The sequence below is a fragment of the Patiria miniata genome, unplaced genomic scaffold (assembly GCF_015706575.1).
Source record: "Patiria miniata isolate m_02_andy unplaced genomic scaffold, ASM1570657v1 HiC_scaffold_9, whole genome shotgun sequence".
Lineage (NCBI taxonomy): Eukaryota > Metazoa > Echinodermata > Asteroidea > Valvatida > Asterinidae > Patiria > Patiria miniata.
This window is the reverse complement of record NW_024037076.1, coordinates 22,304,841-22,324,041: the sequence shown is the minus strand read 5'-3', so window position 1 is coordinate 22,324,041 and position 19,201 is coordinate 22,304,841. Positions and strand designations below refer to the sequence as shown.

At 42.2% G+C, this 19,201-nt stretch overlaps 1 protein-coding gene across 1 annotated transcript in view; it reads right to left on the bottom strand.

Annotated features, from left to right (window-relative positions):
- LOC119720968 (serine/threonine-protein kinase Nek8-like) overlaps window positions 1-4,437 on the bottom strand; it is a 189,496-nt gene extending 185,059 nt beyond the window's left edge. The window contains exon 1 of the mRNA XM_038190833.1: window positions 4,128-4,437. The gene's annotated coding sequence lies outside the window, so the exon portion shown is untranslated. The remainder of the gene's footprint in view (window positions 1-4,127) is intronic.
- Window positions 4,438-19,201: the final 14,764 nt, after the last annotated feature.

The following is a 19,201-nucleotide window of genomic DNA, read 5'->3' as shown; positions in this document are numbered from 1 at the left end:
ATGAACCAGTCTTAACGGCATTTTCAAACCTTACAGAGTCATGACCTTGATGACGCGCAGGTCACTGGTCATGCAAAATCCAACCAATCAGAGCATCCTGTTTGCAGGGCGGGGGTACGAGCGAACCCCCAAACATGATATTCAACTTCGGTCGACTTTCATTTAACAACAGAGGGCGTAATCAGAATTAAGGAGCATGAAAAACGACATGCGCTTTATATCAAGTCAATATTTTATGATCTGTTTTGTTAAGCTAGATGCAGATTTAGGTACTGATTCGTTTGTTGGAATGAATATGCTTTAAAATATATTTCTGTCGGAATAAGACCTAATCGTAATTTTTAAAGTACCCCAAAAAATGCATGCAATGTGCATTAGGCTGATACCTATTTTTTTCATTGAAATGAGGTGTATGCGATCATGTGTCGCGTCGAGGTGGCGTGATCGGCCATGGTATGGTCGACTGTATGCAGGCTAGGCGCGCCTTATATAATTGATTGATTGATATTGCAAGTGTACTGGAATGAGCAATAAATGCCGGAGAAAATTGTTACAGAAGGGTGGCTTTGTTATGCTTTTGCTGGACTCAGCTGGAGGGGTCAATTCAAATATATTTTTCCATGTACTTAAAAATATAGCCACGGCTACAAAATGTAGTTCATTTGCATTTATTTCTATTGTTGGCGAATCTGTACTAATATGTAAAATGCTATGTAATTGGCACATGGTTAACTTTCAGCAAAACAAAAATTCTCGGAATTCTTTCCATGCATAGGATTTTACTTCTTACATTTTTGACAAAAAGATATTATCAGATATATGAAAAATGTGTGGATTAATTTATTTACCTCCAATTTTCAATTATGAAATGATTTTGAATATTTTGCAGGAAGTTTTGTCCACCAAAATCAAAAGAAATTCATTTATTTCATATTTAAACAAACGGGTATTTAGTAACAATGCCAGGTGGCAAACTAAAGTTAGTTTATCAAACTACAGACCAAAGTTGTGCACATAAACTTATCCTTTATTCAACAAACATCGTTCCACATTGTTTTCAGAAGTAGGACACAATGGAGACTTTGCAGAATGATATTTTCCGTTCGTGCGAGAATTATCGGCACCAAACTTTTGTGGCAGCCAATTTGACTCATCTGCAGTCGACAACGTTCTTGGTCAAATTGACGTTCGAACTTGTTCAAATTATTTTTCCACGAAGTTTATTAATAGTCATTCTTACAAAATTAAAGTCCATAACTATGTAGGGTTAAGTTTATACAAGAAAAAAAATCGGTTAAAGTATTAAGTGCGCGAAAAAAGGTCACACGAGGATACTAGTATTACTAGGAACCGTGTTCGTAGATACACAATCGCCTTACTTTGTCATGATTGTGCTTTTACTAGTTTTATCACCTGTGATGTAATTTCGCTTGTTTACAAGCCATGTACACGGGTCTAACTGCGCTCGAAAATCAAAACTCTACCCTCTCTCCACCAAATGTATCCTTGCACATGACATCTTTATTCTTAGGGGAGTCCACTGGCTAGGAACGTGGTCCTAAACCACAGAATCACTATAATTACTGTAGCCCCATAAATAGGGCCAATTTACTGGACTACCTCCGTAAATAAAGCAAAGGCCACACTTCCACCATGTACAAAAACATGTAGAGCTTCGTCAAATTTTGATTTTCACATTTAGGCTTAGTTTGTAGTTTATTTTTGCTTTAGAAGCATACTCACCCTCTTTATAGGCTAATCAGAAAGTGCGGCTTTGCTCAACAATCACCTTTTCAATCAAAAGCAGATTTTTCTCAACTCTAATGACACCCATTTTGCAATTTTGAACAGATTCTTGGGGTAGAAATCACAATTTTCCTGCGCGGTTTGTGTCTTGCGATTCAGCGCGCCGTGCGTGCTCACGGTACATCACGCAGTGATCGCCATCTTTATTTTCGGGTCGCGTGTTGTCGCCGCGCTGTCATCGTCATTTTACCCCAAAATTTCCCTCAAAAAATCAAAACCCTGCCCTCTTTCTATGACATACCTGTTTATTGAGAATGTCACCAACTAGTTTGGTAGGTCCAATCATTTTAAAGTGGATTTTGTTCCTTGATTGAACCAGGCCCTACACTACAGTCTAGTCTACACGATCACCCTAAATTAAAAAGAGGGTGAGTATGTTTAAACTAAGCAAAAATAAACTACAAACTAAGCCTAAATGTGAAAATCAAAATTTGACAAAGTTTTTTTGTACATGGTGGAAGTGTGGCCTTTATTTACGAGGTAACCAGAATTAATTGGCCACATTTATGGGGCTATATTGTTGATGTACCCTAACGTGGCGCACTTTGATTTTTTGCCTATAGCGCCTAGCTACAGCAAAAGTTTTAACTGAAATTTCACAGAAAGTGACATTTCATCAAGTTCTAAACACTCCCGTTTATAAATCGCGAGTTTATTTACCCGCTACAAAGTTAACAGAAAAATTTCTTTTGGCGTTTTGGCAAGTGCAAAGTGAACCCTTTGAAAAGCCCCGAAAAATAAGAAAATAATTTTCTGACAAACATCTGGCTGGGTATGTAAGTAGAGATAATAATGACTTATCAAAATTTATCAAGTTTACAGAAATTCTTAAATGTTAATTTGGAATTTTTTTTTAGTGCGCCACGTTAGGGAACACTCCGCCAATTTGTGCCCAATTTCCGGACGCCACCGTTTTTCAATTTCGGCTTAAATTTTAGGCAGTGTATATTTTGCCGGAGACGGCAAACCTTTAGTAAACGTTAGTTTGCCGGATATGCACTGAACATGCGCAGTTACTGTATTTTTGTACTTCAACATTTTCCGGTGACAAGTTTTAGGCTGGCTCCATGCCAAAATTATCGTTGTCACCTCGTATTCACAAGATGGGATTCAGACCATTTTATAATTTCGGACTTTATTTCCCTTTTAAAAAAAATCCTCCAGAGCCACAAATCTGAAAAAAAAAATGTAATACTCTGCAAAACATGTTTGAGACATGTTAAAATAATAAAAGAAGAATATTCTTATTTATTTGGGGATGAGAAAAAAAAACTTAAAAATGTGGTGCGGTCGGAATCGAACGCGAGTCATCCCGCTTACTAGAGCCTTTGCTTAACCATTACACCAAACGTGCTACACAACATTTGGTGGGAATTTAATACATCTTATAATTCAGCCCTATTTTAAAGAGTACAGCGCCCTCTGTTGATATGGATTGCCGCCGGCAAACCTTTAGTAATCGTTAGTTTGCCGTCATTACCTCCGGCAAAATATCCACTATAAATTTTATGAAACCGAAATTGTTCACAGAGGTTAAATACTAAGCATTAAAAAGGTAAAAGTACCAGTTTTTCACTGCATGAATTTGAGGTTTGTCAACAAAGAGGTTTGGCAACACTACACGAGGAAAGTTGGGTAAGCTTCGAAGTGCGCCACGTTAGGGAACACGACTATACCTCCATGACTATATTGTTGATGTACCCTAACGTGGCGCGGCCCCTAACGTGGCGCACTTTGATTTTTCGCCTGTAGCGCCTAGCTAGAGCAAAAGTTTGAACTGAAATTTCACAGAAAGTGAAATTTCATCAAGTTCTAAACACACCCGTTCATAAATCGCGAGTTTATTTACCCGTTACAAACTTAAAAGAAAAATCTATTTTGGCGTGATTTTCCGATTTTATTTTCAAGTGCAAAGTGAACCCTTTGAAAGTGTCCCGAAAAATAAGAAAATAATTTTCTGACAAACATCTGGCTGGGTTTGTAAGTAAAGATCATAATGATTTATCAGAATTTATCAAGTTTACAGAAATTCTTAAATGTTAATTTGGAATTTTCTGAGATTTATTCAAGTGCGCCACGTTAGGGAACACTCCGCCAATTTGTGCCCAATTTCCGGACGCGACCGTTTTTGCATTTCGGATTAAATTTTATGAAACCGAAATTGTTCACAGATGTTAAATAGCAAGAATTAAAAAGGTAAAAGTACCAGTATTTTACTGCATGAATTTGAGGTTTATCAACAAAGAGGTTTGGCAACACTGCACGAGGAAAGTTGGGTAAGCTTCGAAGTGCGCCACGCTAGGGAACACGACTATACTTACCGCTGTAGTGCTAGGCCTATTCTAACGTCAGTTACTATGGTTACCGCTAACGCGCTTGGGCCTTGGCCTTGAACTGTTGAATGAACCATAGGCTATAGCCTAGGCCTAATTCCTGGGAACACGCACGCCTTTTTTTCACAAGAGCATTTGAAGGTAGAATAGAGACGTCCACACACAACCACGACGTTGGTCGTATTTTGTGTTATTCTTGCGATACCAGATTAATTTCGGGGTCAAAAAGATGAACAATTCCTTTTAATTCATGTCGTGCGCAAGGTACTGCCATGGCTTGGTGGCGCCCTTCCCCGGGCCCTTCGGGGCGGGGAAGGGCGCCACCTCGCTCCTGGTAGGTAACAAAACTAGACTTGGGCCCAATTCTTGGTTTCGCTCGGGCTAGCTGCGGTGTATTATCTGCAGCACACATCGTCAATGATCATGATTATTCACTTATGTACGTTTATTCATAAGAAAATATTGTTATTTAACAATGACGTCACACCATCGCTTTCACTCAGTCATACATGTACATTAAAGGTATAGTCCATCATTCGTAATTTATAATAATATTATAATAATAATATTTATTAATAATAATAATAATAACATTTACTCTTTTCGCCCCAATAGGGTGACTTTCCCAGACTTGTGCACAAACCTAAACTGTCACCTAACCCAAGTTTACCTTATGTTTTTTTCCACGAAATTTAGTATTTATACTGATTGGACCATGAGGAATCGATCTAGATGGTTAGCGACAGCAAAATTCCTTATCCTAAGGGTCGTTTTCATAAAAGGGCGACAGTTATTTTGTCGCCTCAATAAGGTGTATCCCCCTATTGTGGACGGAGTTCGCAAAATCTGTCGCCCTATTACAGTAATAGTAGTAATAATAATTATGAAGTCAGCGTCTGAGACACGTTCTCACCACAGAGCTATATTAGATTACTAGAGCAAATCTATTAGGTTTTGAAGGTTGTTTGGGACCTGGGAGAGATCTTGCTGGTCAGCAGATTCACCCAGGGCTCCCTGATTACTGAGAAACTAGCCAATCGCAACGTTTATATTCAAATTATATTACGGGGAAGGAGTGGTCAAATTAATATTTAGCCAATCGGCAAATGGATGGAAGTGTCCATCACCCAAACAAAGTGGGTATTTAAGATCCCGCACCAGGGTCAAAAGACCAGTCTGCACCCACATCTAGCAGGCCACTGAAGCAAAACCGTTGTAGTAGCCATATCGGGTGAGTTTTATTATCTTGTTATTTTGAGTTGTAATTTTGAGACTTAGTTTCTAGAGCTACTTTTGTTCTGTAGTTGTAATGTTGATGAGAGTTAATCATTCTTATATTTGGTTGTTCGTTATTCGATCGGTTGTCTGCGTTTCTGTGAACGAAGTTATCTACATCTTGAATTTACTAATGACTGTTTAATTGCTTTACTTTTAATGCATTTCAAACAAAAGAGATTAGCAATGACAAGTTTGGTAGTCAACTTAAATTGAATCAAAACATTATTGATAATGTGAATTGAACTTGAACTTGCTATTATATCAGTATCTAATTGATATTTTATAGAACCGTTAATTTAAGAATCATTTTATTCTTTCGTATAGCTTCCAGCTACAAATATGGTGACGTAGCTGATGTAGCAGTAAGGTCTGCTGTTAGATATATCCAGGTTAGCTCTTGATTTCTTGTGTTTTTGATTCACAATTAAGTGCCGGATTTTGAATATTATCTTTGATTTCGTTGTTGTATTTTTGGAAACAATGTTTACTCAATTCCAATTGACAAGTCAAGACAGTGTATTAATAAGATCTGTTTTTCAAGTTGTTTTGTGTTGTTTTGAGCTACGTTCAATCAATGTTTTGTTTCTGGTGCTTTAAATGCCTTTAATTGAGGACAAGGAAAAATCTCTGTCTAACCAAAACAGTGTTATGTAACCTGTCACATTCCATATATTGAGCACCAGCTGATGTACTGTTTTATAGTGTTTTGGTTACCAGCACTATGACCTTTGAACTGTGTGTTGTGGTCTATTGTATAATGACTGTAGTAGTAGTATTTTAAACCCATGTTTTGTATTATTTCTTAATGTACAGGGGTCCATCGAGGACCGTTAAACTCTAGGTCCATCATGTTTTATCTTCGGTAAATTGTCAGCCAAGGAGGTTTGCCATCAATAAAAGTTTATCAGAGAGACAATCGCGGAACTGTGTCATTGTCCGTCAGTTGTTGTATCTCGATCTCGAACCCTGCGTTTAAGAACGTTAAACTAAATCCGCTGCGAGGAATATACGACAACACAAACAACGGAACCATGCCAGTAAGGGTGTTAAACCCGACAGCCGACCCCGTTACGGTCTACAAAGGAAGCCGCCTTGCCCTGTTCTCACCGATGGATGACCTGGACGTGATAGAAACGGAGGGGATACTGCTGACAGAGTTCGCCGGAGCATTCACGGGCCCGGACGGCAAGCTCGGCCGGACAGATCTGATCCAGCATAATATCGAGACAGGGATAGCGGCACCATACGCCAGCCGCCAAGGTGATTGCCAATACATAAACGACTGGAGGCGGAGTGGAACAGATGCTGCAGGAGGGTGTGGTCGAACCCTCCTATAGCCCTTGGTCCTCGCCAGTTGTTCTTGTCAGAAAAAAAAGACAGTCTGTCCGTTTTTGTGTCGACTACCAGGAAGTCAACGAGGTGATGTATCCCATCCCCCATTGAAGACAACCTGGACGCATTGAGCGGGGCAAGGTGGTTTAGCACGCTGGACCTGGCCAGCGGCTACTGGCAGGTCCTCATGGACAAGAAGGACCAGGAGTGGACATCCTTTGGAATGCAGAACGGCCTATACCAATTCACTGTGATGCTGAGCGTCTGATGTTTGATGCTTGAGCGTCTGATAGAGCAAGTATTGAGGGGGCTGCAGTGGCAGATAGCGGTGGTCTACCTGGACGATGTAATCATTTGTGGGAAGGACTTTGAGGAACACTACCGGAGGCTGGCTATGGTCCTGGAGCGATTTTGAGCTACCGGCTTGAAGCTCAAACCGAAGAAGTGCAACCTTTTTAAGACAGAATTGTCCTTCTTGGGTCATCTGGTGTCGGTTGAGGGGAGTGAGGACGGATCCAGGGAAGGTCGTCGTTATCAGAAACTGGCTGCGACCGATGAACCTGACTCAGGTCCGGAGTTTTCTAGGACTGGCGTCCTACAATCGGTGCTTCATTGCTAACTTTGCTGAGATCGCCCGATGCGTCCCCTTCATGCCCTTACCAACAACAACAAGAAGGCTTAATTTCTCTTGGTCAGATTCCTGTCAGTCGGCCTTCGAGCATCTCAAAGACGCGCTGGCCACGGCACCTGTGTTACGTTATCCGAACACGGAATGTCGTTATATTCTGGACACTGACACCAGCAATTGCACAATCGGAGCATGTGCTGTGACAAGAGGGTGGCGATGGGGAACGGGTTGTCGCCTACGGCAGCTGCACCCTGTCCAAGGCCGAACGCAACTATTGCACCACTCAGAAAGAGTTGCTGGCCGTGGTCCATTTGTCAACTACTTTAAGCACTACCTCCTGGGCAAACGTTTCCTATACTCAGAACAGATCATGGGTCGCTGCGATGGCTATTCAACTTCCGGGAGCCAGAAGGGCAAATGGCCAGGTGGCTTAAGGCTAGGATGTTATGAATTCGACGTGGAGCACCGAGCGGGTCTGAAGCACAAAAACGCCGATGCCATCTCCAGAATTCCCTGTGGCCAGTGGGTACATTCGAGGGAAGTCGGCCAGGAGTGCTTTGCTGGGAAAGGCCCTTCTGCTCGACGGGAACCCGATGACTCGTCGAGGGGTCAATTGCACAGCACGGGGGAGGCACAGACCTGGACGGGCTCTTGGGAGCCTGGGACCACGAACAACTGAAACAAGAACACCACAGTGAAACTGAGCTGGTCAGGATCATGCGGTCACTAGAAGAGGGAGTTTCCAGGCCTAGCTGGGTGGACCTCTCGGCCTTGGATGAGGGCACGAACTTTTGGTGGGCCAAGTGGGAGACATTGCGATTGTCTATAAGGGGTCTTGCAGGTGAGATGGGAACAGCCAAACGGCGGACCACCAGTGTGGAAGGTCGTGGTCCCACGGGCGAAAGTGGAAGAAGTACTGAGACTGGCCCATGACAATGGCTCCCGTGTACTAAAGAGAATTGCGACGTCAGACGGTGGACTGGTGCCGAAAGTGCCACAAATGCGGATTTTAGAAGCCACTGCCGCGTTCTCTGAGAGCCCCACTCCAACAGTACGTGGTGGGGGCTCCAATGTAGCGCCTCAATTGCAATCGACCTCATGGGTAGGCTTCCGAGGACGAAGGCCGGGAATACGATCATCATGGTGGTAGCCGACTACTTCACCAAGTGGGTAGAGGCATTCCCGATTCCTGGCCAGACAGCAGAGACGGTTCGGAACCCCCCTAGAGATCCACACGGATCAAGGGAGGGAATTCGAGGCTGGCCTGTTCCAAGGGGTATGTAAGTTGCTCGACATTCACAAGATTATTAGCACCACGCGGTTTCACTCTCAGTCAGATGGCAGCGCTTCAACCGCAAGGTGAACACCATGCTGAGCATGTTCGTTGACGAAAATCAGGACGACTGGGACGAACATCTCCCGTACGTGATGATTGCCTACTGTTCCTCTCAGCACGAAAGCACTAAATTCACCCTGAACATGCTCATGCTTGGCCAGGAGGTGGGACTTCTGCTGGATGTGGTGGTGGGCCTGCCGAAGGAACAGACAGCGGGTGTGGCAGTACACGGATATGTAGATGAATTAGGGTGAAGATGGAACGTGCCCAGGAATTTGCCCGGCGCCACCAGCAGAAGAGTCAAGCGTACCAAAAGCGACAGTACGATCGGCGGGCCCAAGGAGCCGGGTATGAGCCGGGGCTGCCGGTGTGGTTGTACACCCCCTTGAAGAAGGTGGGACACACACCCAAGCTGCAGTGCTGGTAAGAGGAGGGTTCCTTCGCGGTGTTGAGGAGGATCAATGACTTCACGTTCCAAATACGGAGGTCTCCACGTGCCAAAGCGAAAGAAGTGCACTACAACCGACTAAAGCCACACCTGGGCGATGCCAAGATGGATTGGTGGAGATGCACAGCTCAGAGGCCTCTGGGGCAGAAGGATCAAGCCTCGGAGGCAGGACTACCAACAACCCTGGACCGACGAATTAAATAATCCGTAATAACGAATTAATAATCCGTTATAACGAATTAGTAATCCGTAATAACGAATTAGTAATCCGTAATAACGAATTAAATAATCCGTAATAACGAATTAATAATCCGTTATAACGAATTAGTTATCCGTAATAACGAATTAAATAATCCGCAACATATATACTTGCAGTGGCGCTAATGGGCTTTCGTACATTTGCAATAAGATTAACCCAAAAAGTGTTGTCAAATGTGTAGTTTTCTTACATTCCACAGAGTTGCGCAAAAAAGAATTCCTGAGAAAAATTCATTGCACATACCCTTTAATTAAGAAAGAAAGTCAATCTACGGTTTGAAGTCATCAACTATGATTTACGCTAAGGAATACGGATACGTATGAAGTCTTAAAAGATGTTTGACAAAATGTGAAATATGTTTGCCCATTAATGAAAACGAATGCCCGATCAACCCCTTACTAATGGTTTAGACGAAATTGAATGAACAACGCGATACTTTTAATATGAATGCATCTTAAAAGGTGATAGAATGCTCAAGTTCAATCTAAATCGAATGAGCCAGGCGTTAAATTGAATGAAAACTTGGTGAAATTGGCCGGGAAAACCTATATATAATATATAATGCAGCATATATGAATGAATCTCGATACAGTTTCTCGTGAAGGCCTCGGTGTTCAGTTAAAAAAAAAGAATGGTTCCTTCATTAGAATATTTTTCGTTTAATTGATGGACTCATTCAAAACGGCAATTTACTTACAACCAACTTCGAGAGGAGGGATAAAAAAAATACGAAAATGAAATACGTAGATTTTGAAATGTTTTTTTTTTTATGAAAAAACCACGAACATTAAATACATTGATTTCGAAAAGTTTTCATAAAAAAAATAATAGGCGTATATGGAAAATCTGTTTGAAGTTACTGACGTAACTCTCCATTGTTATTTCATGTTTTTTTTTTTAATGCTTTTTTCCCGGAACGCTTCGATTTTTCCCGATACAAGTCTTGTCTAATAAAAACCCTAATATCTCAATAATTCACTTTCCAAAGTAAACGAACCGAGCATAGGCGTCGCCAGGATTTTTTTCTAGAGGGGGGCAAACAATTTTTTTGCCAAAAAATGCTTGTATTTCTCAACACATTCTCGATGTATCAGTTTTAGAGGGGGGCAGGGACATTTTGCCCCCTCCCCCAACTCATTAAATTTACACCACTTTGTCTTCGCGCCTCTTTTTCTTTTCTTTTCTTTTTTTGGTGCTTTTCCAGGGGGGGGGGGGGGGGGGGCAAGTGCCCCCCTTGCCCCCCCCCCCCCGCGACGCCCATGGAACCGAGTAAACAGTGCGCTTATACAGAAACGTGGCGCGAATTCCTTGTACCAACATAGTCAGGTGGCTTAGACCCAGTTTTTGACAAGATCGTAACTTGTCCAAAGCACCAAACTTGGCAGATAGATTCGCACAGCCATAGAGAAGATATTTTGAAGGGGTGACACCTGAAATTCTTTTGGGAAGGGTGCTTACTTTGCATAAATCGTAAATACCCCCGTACGGTGTAGGCATTATATATTTGTTCCCATATTTGGGTATATTTTTATATTTAAAAAAAAAAGTATTCTACTTACCGGAGGTGTAATTAAGAATCCTTTTTTTTTTTTTTTTTTTTTTTTTTTAACTATATAACATTTTCTAAAGCAAAATTATAAGTGACTGAGTAATTAGGAGGACATGGTAACGATCCAAAGTGACTATTATTATACCCTAAAGTTGCGCGCATTTACCTTTTCTCCAGATATCAAATAGTCTGGCACTTGAACCTCAGTATTGAGCTTCAAATTCACCAAGTTGCTTACTGGCAGAGTTAAAATATTAATATTTTATGAAAAGCAATGTGAACAATTATAACATTGTAATGCAAAGGTTTTCCCGGCTAATTTCACCAAGTTTTCATTCAATTTAGCGCCTGCTTCGTTTAATTTTTAGATTGAAATTGTTTGTACAGCGGCCGCCACTTATTATGTGGCGGCCGCCACATAATAAGTGGCGGCCGCTGTACCAAAACAATATTTTCACACGTACACAAAAAAATATTCAGACTTATTGAGTGGCACTTTCCGTCTTCCGTAAATTCTTAATTATGCCAGCGTAAATCATATCTGATGTCTTCAATCCGTATATGCACACTACTCCTTAATTAAAGAGTCCGTGCAATGAATTTTTCTCAGGAATACATTTTGTGCAGCTTTCTACTACTCTGAAATGTATGGAAACTATTTTGACATCCGTTTTTTGGATGGTCTTATTGCAAAGTGCAAGTCTTTAAACATTTAAAGCTATATTGCATAATTTGCAGCCATCCGAAAAGTAACTGGCGTAATTATTGTTGAAAAACATACTTGGTTGAAAGATAGTAAGGGGACTAAACTCCCTGTGAAATTATTCTTTCTGGCAAGCTGTCATTTTGAAGTAATCAACGAAAGAAGGCCTTTCCAACGGTGCGTCTTAACCGTAGGAAAATTTAAATTAGTAGTTCGTTTTGTTATTCGGCGAAGCGCGCGCAAGCATTGGCACGACGTACACGCGCGCGCGGTTGCAATAATTCGTCGGATCAGTGCGCGACATCGCGTATAGCTTCAATCAGGCGTGCATACGCGCTATAGAGTGTGCACAAATTCCCCCGTTCCCTCATGGACGTTCTACGCGCAGTAGTGCGTGGGGCAAAACGTGCGTTACGCGCACCTACATTCCCGTAGGTTTGTGCACAAACTTATATTTTTATGTCCGTAAAAGTAACATTTTTACCAGTAGTTATTGTGTATCCAACAAAATTCAATATGCATATTCAATCTGGGTAGTCACCTCAAAGTTTGCTCCATTTTCCTCTCGTATTTATTTTTCGTTTAAAAATGGTGGTGCGCGTTGCTAACAATCTCCACATAGAATCAGCTTATCTGATAAAATGTGTATAAAAACATTGTTTTAAACAATGACAAGGAAAAAGTAGAATGTAAAAAGTGCTTTAAATTACCGTTGCATTAGTTAAGAACATTGTGAAATGTTTCAATGGATGATTTTAGAGATGTGTGTTAAAATTATTATCCTTTCTGGCATGAGAACAATATACTTGGATTGCATTGTACATGCGTGACTTTTAATGACAATAATATTGCCCCGGAAAACCGTTTTCAGAATGAAATGAAATTACACTCCCGTAATGTTCCGAACTTCTGAATATAAACCTAATTAACTCCTCAAGTTTATTTACATTGTGCTCTACGTTAAGCACCCATTTTGTTCAACATGGTGAGATTCTTGCGCCTTCTTGAAGATTTTCAGATGCTGGATACGCCACAAGAGGTCCGGAACAAAATAACACAAACTTATTTGTTCTATTTTTTAATATTTTGTTTAGTGAAGGTCTGGGGGAGGGGCGTGCGTCCCCCCCCCCCCCCCCCCCAGTATCCAACAGCACAAAACTGCATCTGATATACGGCGTATGTCATAGGCCTACCCTGAGGAGGGGAAATGGAGAAAAAATGTTCTGGGTGTTGTCCCTTAAAAGCTGCCGTGAATTTAAATTAGCGCAACAACTACGGAAATAAGACGTTTAAAATTATGATTCTTTTGTTTGTTGATGAAGAAAATAGCACTCAAACAACTGGATACAAGGTTTTTTTTAAGCAACGCGCACCAGCATTTGAAAACGGGAAATAAATACGAAAAATAAAATGGACCAAACTTCGAAATGAACATGCAGCTTGATAACCCATTTTTAAATTTGTCGGAGAAATAATTACTACAGGTCAAAAATATTACTTTTATACGGACATAAAAATATATCTTTCCATACAAACCTACGGAGAAAAGGTGCGCGTAACGCAACTTTTGCCCCACGCGCTAAAAAATGGTGCCGCCCATGACAGAGCGCGCGTCTGTACGCACTGCCGATCTAGTCTTTTTTTTATTCTATATCTATGGCTGCAATCGGCTCAGTGAGAACCACTGATCTCTATATAAAGACTGGATAGCTAATAAAGAGCCGCACAATGTACGAATTTGACGCCATATTGGTGAGACCGGCTGGTGATCTACAAAGGACAAGTTGTCGTTTTTATAGACAGCATGATTTCTTTTGTAACGTCGCGGTTCACTTGACTTATATTTTGACCACCATCACTGACCAAGGTTAACTACAATTTTTATAACGTCGTGGTTACTAAAATGCCGCAAATATAACTTTTTCGGCGTTTTGAAATAATAATCACTACGGAAATGTGTCCCTTTTAGAACGTCATAATATGTGTACGTGACCAAAATGCGCGTCAACTGTTGATACAACGCGCGCGTATTTACGCGTAGAACGTTCGTATCATACGCGGCCATCTTCGTGAGACCGGGGGCGAATTGGTCAATATGCAAAGTCTACTGTGTGAATGTTGTATGCATATCCGCTATCCAGTCTTTATATAGAGATCAGTGGTGAGAACGCGTCTCGGACACTGAATTCAAGCAATTCAAAACATGATTCAGCAACTTTTGATTTGAAATTGAGATCCTAGAATGCTGTTTTTCTCGGAATATACAGCTGAAGCTGAGCTGAAACTTCATCAGGTTAGTTGTTTAGTACCCTTCTTTAGATTTTGAACACTTTTGTTGCTTCAAACGAACAAAATGCACAAATTACAAATGATGGACTATATCTTTAAAAGTATCCATGCTTTTCCGGACTACTGAGCACGCTGTTGCTGTGATGTGATTTCAGGAAGACATTGTTCAGTTTAGAGGTTCTTTCAAATTTATCTACCCAAATTTGCAAATTTAAAACATTTGTGAGAAAGGATTGCTCATTGGCTTACTGCCATGTACTGACACAACAAAGAATCAGCAAAGAAAAGAAATTTATGACAGCAAAATATCCAAAATTCTAGCAACTTCTTTTTGCTGAAATAACCAAAAAACATGTAACCTCTGCATGGAATGACATCACAGTTTTGCTCATGAATATGGAACTTTGCATTTGCATAAAAACGGAGAAGGCACCAAAACTACCTTTCAGATGGAACAATTAAACTTGAAAATAAGGTTAAATGTGTCACAAAGATGTATTCTCAAGGTTTGCACCCAAAATGTACTTTGCATGGCCCTTTAAATAAGTGTTCGGTCAGACATGCAAGAAAACGTTTTTAAACGCGTTTTAATAAGAAATTACCAAAATGAAGTGTTCCTGATGATACAACCATTGCCAAGCATATGCCCCGATGTGTTGCACGTCAAGAAATCGTCAACGTAAAGAAGCCCCTTGATCAAACAAGTAAAAGAGTTCAACAATGAAAAAGAAATAAAATAGCCAAATTCATTTCGGTACATCTTGTATCCTTCATATCAGTTAATTTGTTATATTGTAAATTTTACAGTCACCAGGATCTTTTTGGGGGAAATTAACCCTAGGAGGAAAATATATCAATTAAAAATCTTATTAATTAGAATTACCAAACGATGAAAGTGATTGCCCATAAACGAATAAGAAACGAAAAGTATGATAAGCGCATGGACGTTCGCTAATTCATGCGTCAACCGTCAAAAAGTTGCAAAGAATTTATTTAAGAATGCACAGAGTTAAGTCTTGAATGCACTAAAACGCAATAGAATGTCCAAAAACAAACACGAAAATTCAGTGATGATCTTGAAATTGAAATTGAATGCCCCAGAAAAGAAACCCCAATTTGATCACATGTGCAAAACTCACGCGAAATTGAATGGCTGATAATGAAATTGATTGGAAAAATTCGGAAATTGGCCGGGAAAACCTATATTTAGCCTAGAAAACAAAAACTGAGGAAAACGAGGTGTTCGTAAATTGGGATAAAAGGTACCGTAGGTGAGGGGTTGGGTCCCTTAACATGGGAGATTTCAAGTTCAAGGAAATTCCCAGCTATTGGTAAATAAAAACCTTTTAAAGTAGACGTAATTATTGTACCAACGGTAATATCTTACTGTGGGGGATTTCCTTGAACCTGTTCAAGTCCCCTACTAACGTAGGGGCAACCCTTCCCCTAATTTTTAGACCAATATAGGGACACCTCATTGTTTCCCCCCTTTTTGGGGGGGGGGGGGTGGCTTAATATGAAAATGCTATCATTTTTTTCACATAATTTCCCATTTATTTTTGTTAAGGTAACTGTGTCAGTCAGTGGCGTAGCCAGGAATTTTTCAGTGGGGGGCGCTGGGGGGGGGGGGGGGCTGGAACATTTCATGGGGGGGGGGGCGTCATGCAGGGGCGCCAATCGCTTCTCAAAAGGGGGGGGGGGCGGACATACCTTGATCAGAATTGATGCGAGCGCGAAGCGCGAAGCCCTTACGGCGTGGGTTCGGGGCCCGCTTAAGGGCCCCGAAAAAAATGGATTCTCGATGCTCTGTGGTGTGATCTGAGGCAATTTCTTACCACTTTAACCAATAATTATCTTAGCACAAAAGATAATAATTTAAACATAATTTTCGAGGTTTTCTCAGCTAAAGGCATAAGAAATTTTTTTGAACATTGTTTTCGAGGTTGGAATCATTGAATCAGCTACCAGAATTCTGAGCTTTAGGCGTGGGGTTCGGGGCCCGCTTAAGGGCCCCGAAAAATTTTGGATTCTAAATGCTCTGTGGTGCTATCCGAGGCAATTTCTGACCACTTTAACCAATATTTGTAGTACATTGTAGTACGTAATAGGGCCATGTAAATGAGACACGAGTTCAAAAATCTGGGGGGGGGGGACATTTGATATTGTGTCCCCCACCCTTCAAAAAGTGGGGGGGGGGGGACATGTCCCCTGTCCCCCCTCCCCCCCAGGATTGACGACCATGGCGTCATGTAGATCAATGATAATTTTTTTAGAAACTCAAAATCTCAGTGGGGCGACAAGGTTTCATGGGGGGGGGGGCGGTCGCCCCCCCCCCCACGCCCCCCCCCCGGTGGCTACGCCACTGGTGTCAGTACAGTAAGTGACGTGAATTTGATGCTTATCTAGTACTGAGGTTTAGCGAGACTCAGACCGTGATGATATCTGAGGAAAAGTGAATGCGCGCAACTTATATGGGAACAAATGAATTCCACAGCTGGGATTTAACGATTTATGCAAATTAGGCACCCTTCGCAAAAAAAAATTCAGGGCTCAGTATACGAAAATACCAAGTTTGGTGCTTTGGATCAGTCGGTTACGATTCCGACCATTCTGAGCTTTAGGCGTGGGGTTCGGGGCCCGCTTAAGGGCCCCGAAAAATTTTGGATTCTAAATGCTGTGTGGTGCTATCTGAGGCAATTTCTGACCACTTTAACCAATATTTTTTAAGCAAAAGATACATTGTAGTACGTAATAGGGCCATGTAAATGAGACACGAGTTCAAAAATCTGGGGGGGGGGGGGCATTTGATATTGTGTCCCACACGTAAAGTGGGGGGGGGGGGGGGGGACATGTCCCCTGTCCCTAACCCCAGGATTGACGCCCATGGCGTCATGTAGATCAATGATAATTTTTTTAGAAACTCAAAATCTCAGTGGGGCGACAAGGTTTCATGGGGGGGGGGCGGTCGCCCCCCCCCACGCCCCCCCCCCGGTGGCTACGCCACTGGTGTCAGTACAGTAAGTGACGTGAATTTGATGCTTATCTAGTACTGAGGTTTAGCGAGACTCAGACCGTGATGATATCTGAGGAAAAGTGAATGCGCGCAACTTATATGGGAACAAATGAATTCCACAGCTGGGATTTAACGATTTATGCAAATTAGGCACCCTTCGCAAAAAAAAATTCAGGGCTCAGTATACGAAAATACCAAGTTTGGTGCTTTGGATCAGTCGGTTACGATTCCGACCATTCTGAGCTTTAGGCGTGGGGTTCGGGGCCCGCTTAAGGGCCCCGAAAAATTTTGGATTCTAAATGCTGTGTGGTGCTATCTGAGGCAATTTCTGACCACTTTAACCAATATTTTTTAAGCAAAAGATACATTGTAGTACGTAATAGGGCCATGTAAATGAGACACGAGTTCAAAAATCTGGGGGGGAGGGGGGCATTTGATATTGTGTCCCACATGTAAAGTGGGGGGGGGGGGGGGGACATGTCCCCTGTCCCTAACCCCAGGATTGACGCCCATGGCGTCATGTAGATCAATGATAATTTTTTTAGAAACTCAAAATCTCAGTGGGGCGACAAGGTTTCATGGGGGGGGGGGGGGGTCGCCCCCCCCCCCCGGTGGCTACGCCACTGGTGTCAGTACAGTAAGTGACGTGAATTTGATGCTTATCTAGTACTGAGGTTTAGCGAGACTCAGACCGTGATGATATCTGAGGAAAAGTGAATGCGCGCAACTTATATGGGAACAAATGAATTCCACAGCTGGGATTTAACGATTTATGCAAATTAGGCACCCTTCGCAAAAAAAAATTCAGGGCTCAGTATACGAAAATACCAAGTTTGGTGCTTTGGATCAGTCGGTTACGATTCCGACCATTCTGAGCTTTAGGCGTGGGGTTCGGGGCCCGCTTAAGGGCCCCGAAAAATTTTGGATTCTAAATGCTGTGTGGTGCTATCTGAGGCAATTTCTGACCACTTTAACCAATATTTTTTAAGCAAAAGATACATTGTAGTACGTAATAGGGCCATGTAAATGAGACACGAGTTCAAAAATCTGGGGGGGGGGGCATTTGATATTGTGTCCCACACGTAAAGTGGGGGGGGGGGGGGGGACATGTCCCCTGTCCCTAACCCCAGGATTGACGCCCATGGCGTCATGTAGATCAATGATAATTTTTTTAGAAACTCAAAATCTCAGTGGGGCGACAAGGTTTCATGGGGGGGGGGCGGTCGCCCCCCCCCACGCCCCCCCCCCGGTGGCTACGCCACTGGTGTCAGTACAGTAAGTGACGTGAATTTGATGCTTATCTAGTACTGAGGTTTAGCGAGACTCAGACCGTGATGATATCTGAGGAAAAGTGAATGCGCGCAACTTATATGGGAACAAATGAATTCCACAGCTGGGATTTAACGATTTATGCAAATTAGGCACCCTTCGCAAAAAAAAATTCAGGGCTCAGTATACGAAAATACCAAGTTTGGTGCTTTGGATCAGTCGGTTACGATTCCGACCATTCTGAGCTTTAGGCGTGGGGTTCGGGGCCCGCTTAAGGGCCCCGAAAAATTTTGGATTCTAAATGCTGTGTGGTGCTATCTGAGGCAATTTCTGACCACTTTAACCAATATTTTTTAAGCAAAAGATACATTGTAGTACGTAATAGGGCCATGTAAATGAGACACGAGTTCAAAAATCTGGGGGGGGGGGGGGGCATTTGATATTGTGTCCCACACGTAAAGTGGGGGGGGGGGGGGGGGGGACATGTCCCCTGTCCCTAACCCCAGGATTGACGCCCATGGCGTCATGTAGATCAATGATAATTTTTTTAGAAACTCAAAATCTCAGTGGGGCGACAAGGTTTCATGGGGGGGGGGGGGGGTCGCCCCCCCCCCCCGGTGGCTACGCCACTGGTGTCAGTACAGTAAGTGACGTGAATTTGATGCTTATCTAGTACTGAGGTTTAGCGAGACTCAGACCGTGATGATATCTGAGGAAAAGTGAATGCGCGCAACTTATATGGGAACAAATGAATTCCACAGCTGGGATTTAACGATTTATGCAAATTAGGCACCCTTCGCAAAAAAAAATTCAGGGCTCAGTATACGAAAATACCAAGTTTGGTGCTTTGGATCAGTCGGTTTCGATTCCGACCATATGCAACTGCATATGCATTTCGCGATATCGCAGCTCGCGCTCATGTCCGACTTGTGAGTACGGCCTGTGTATCGTGAATATC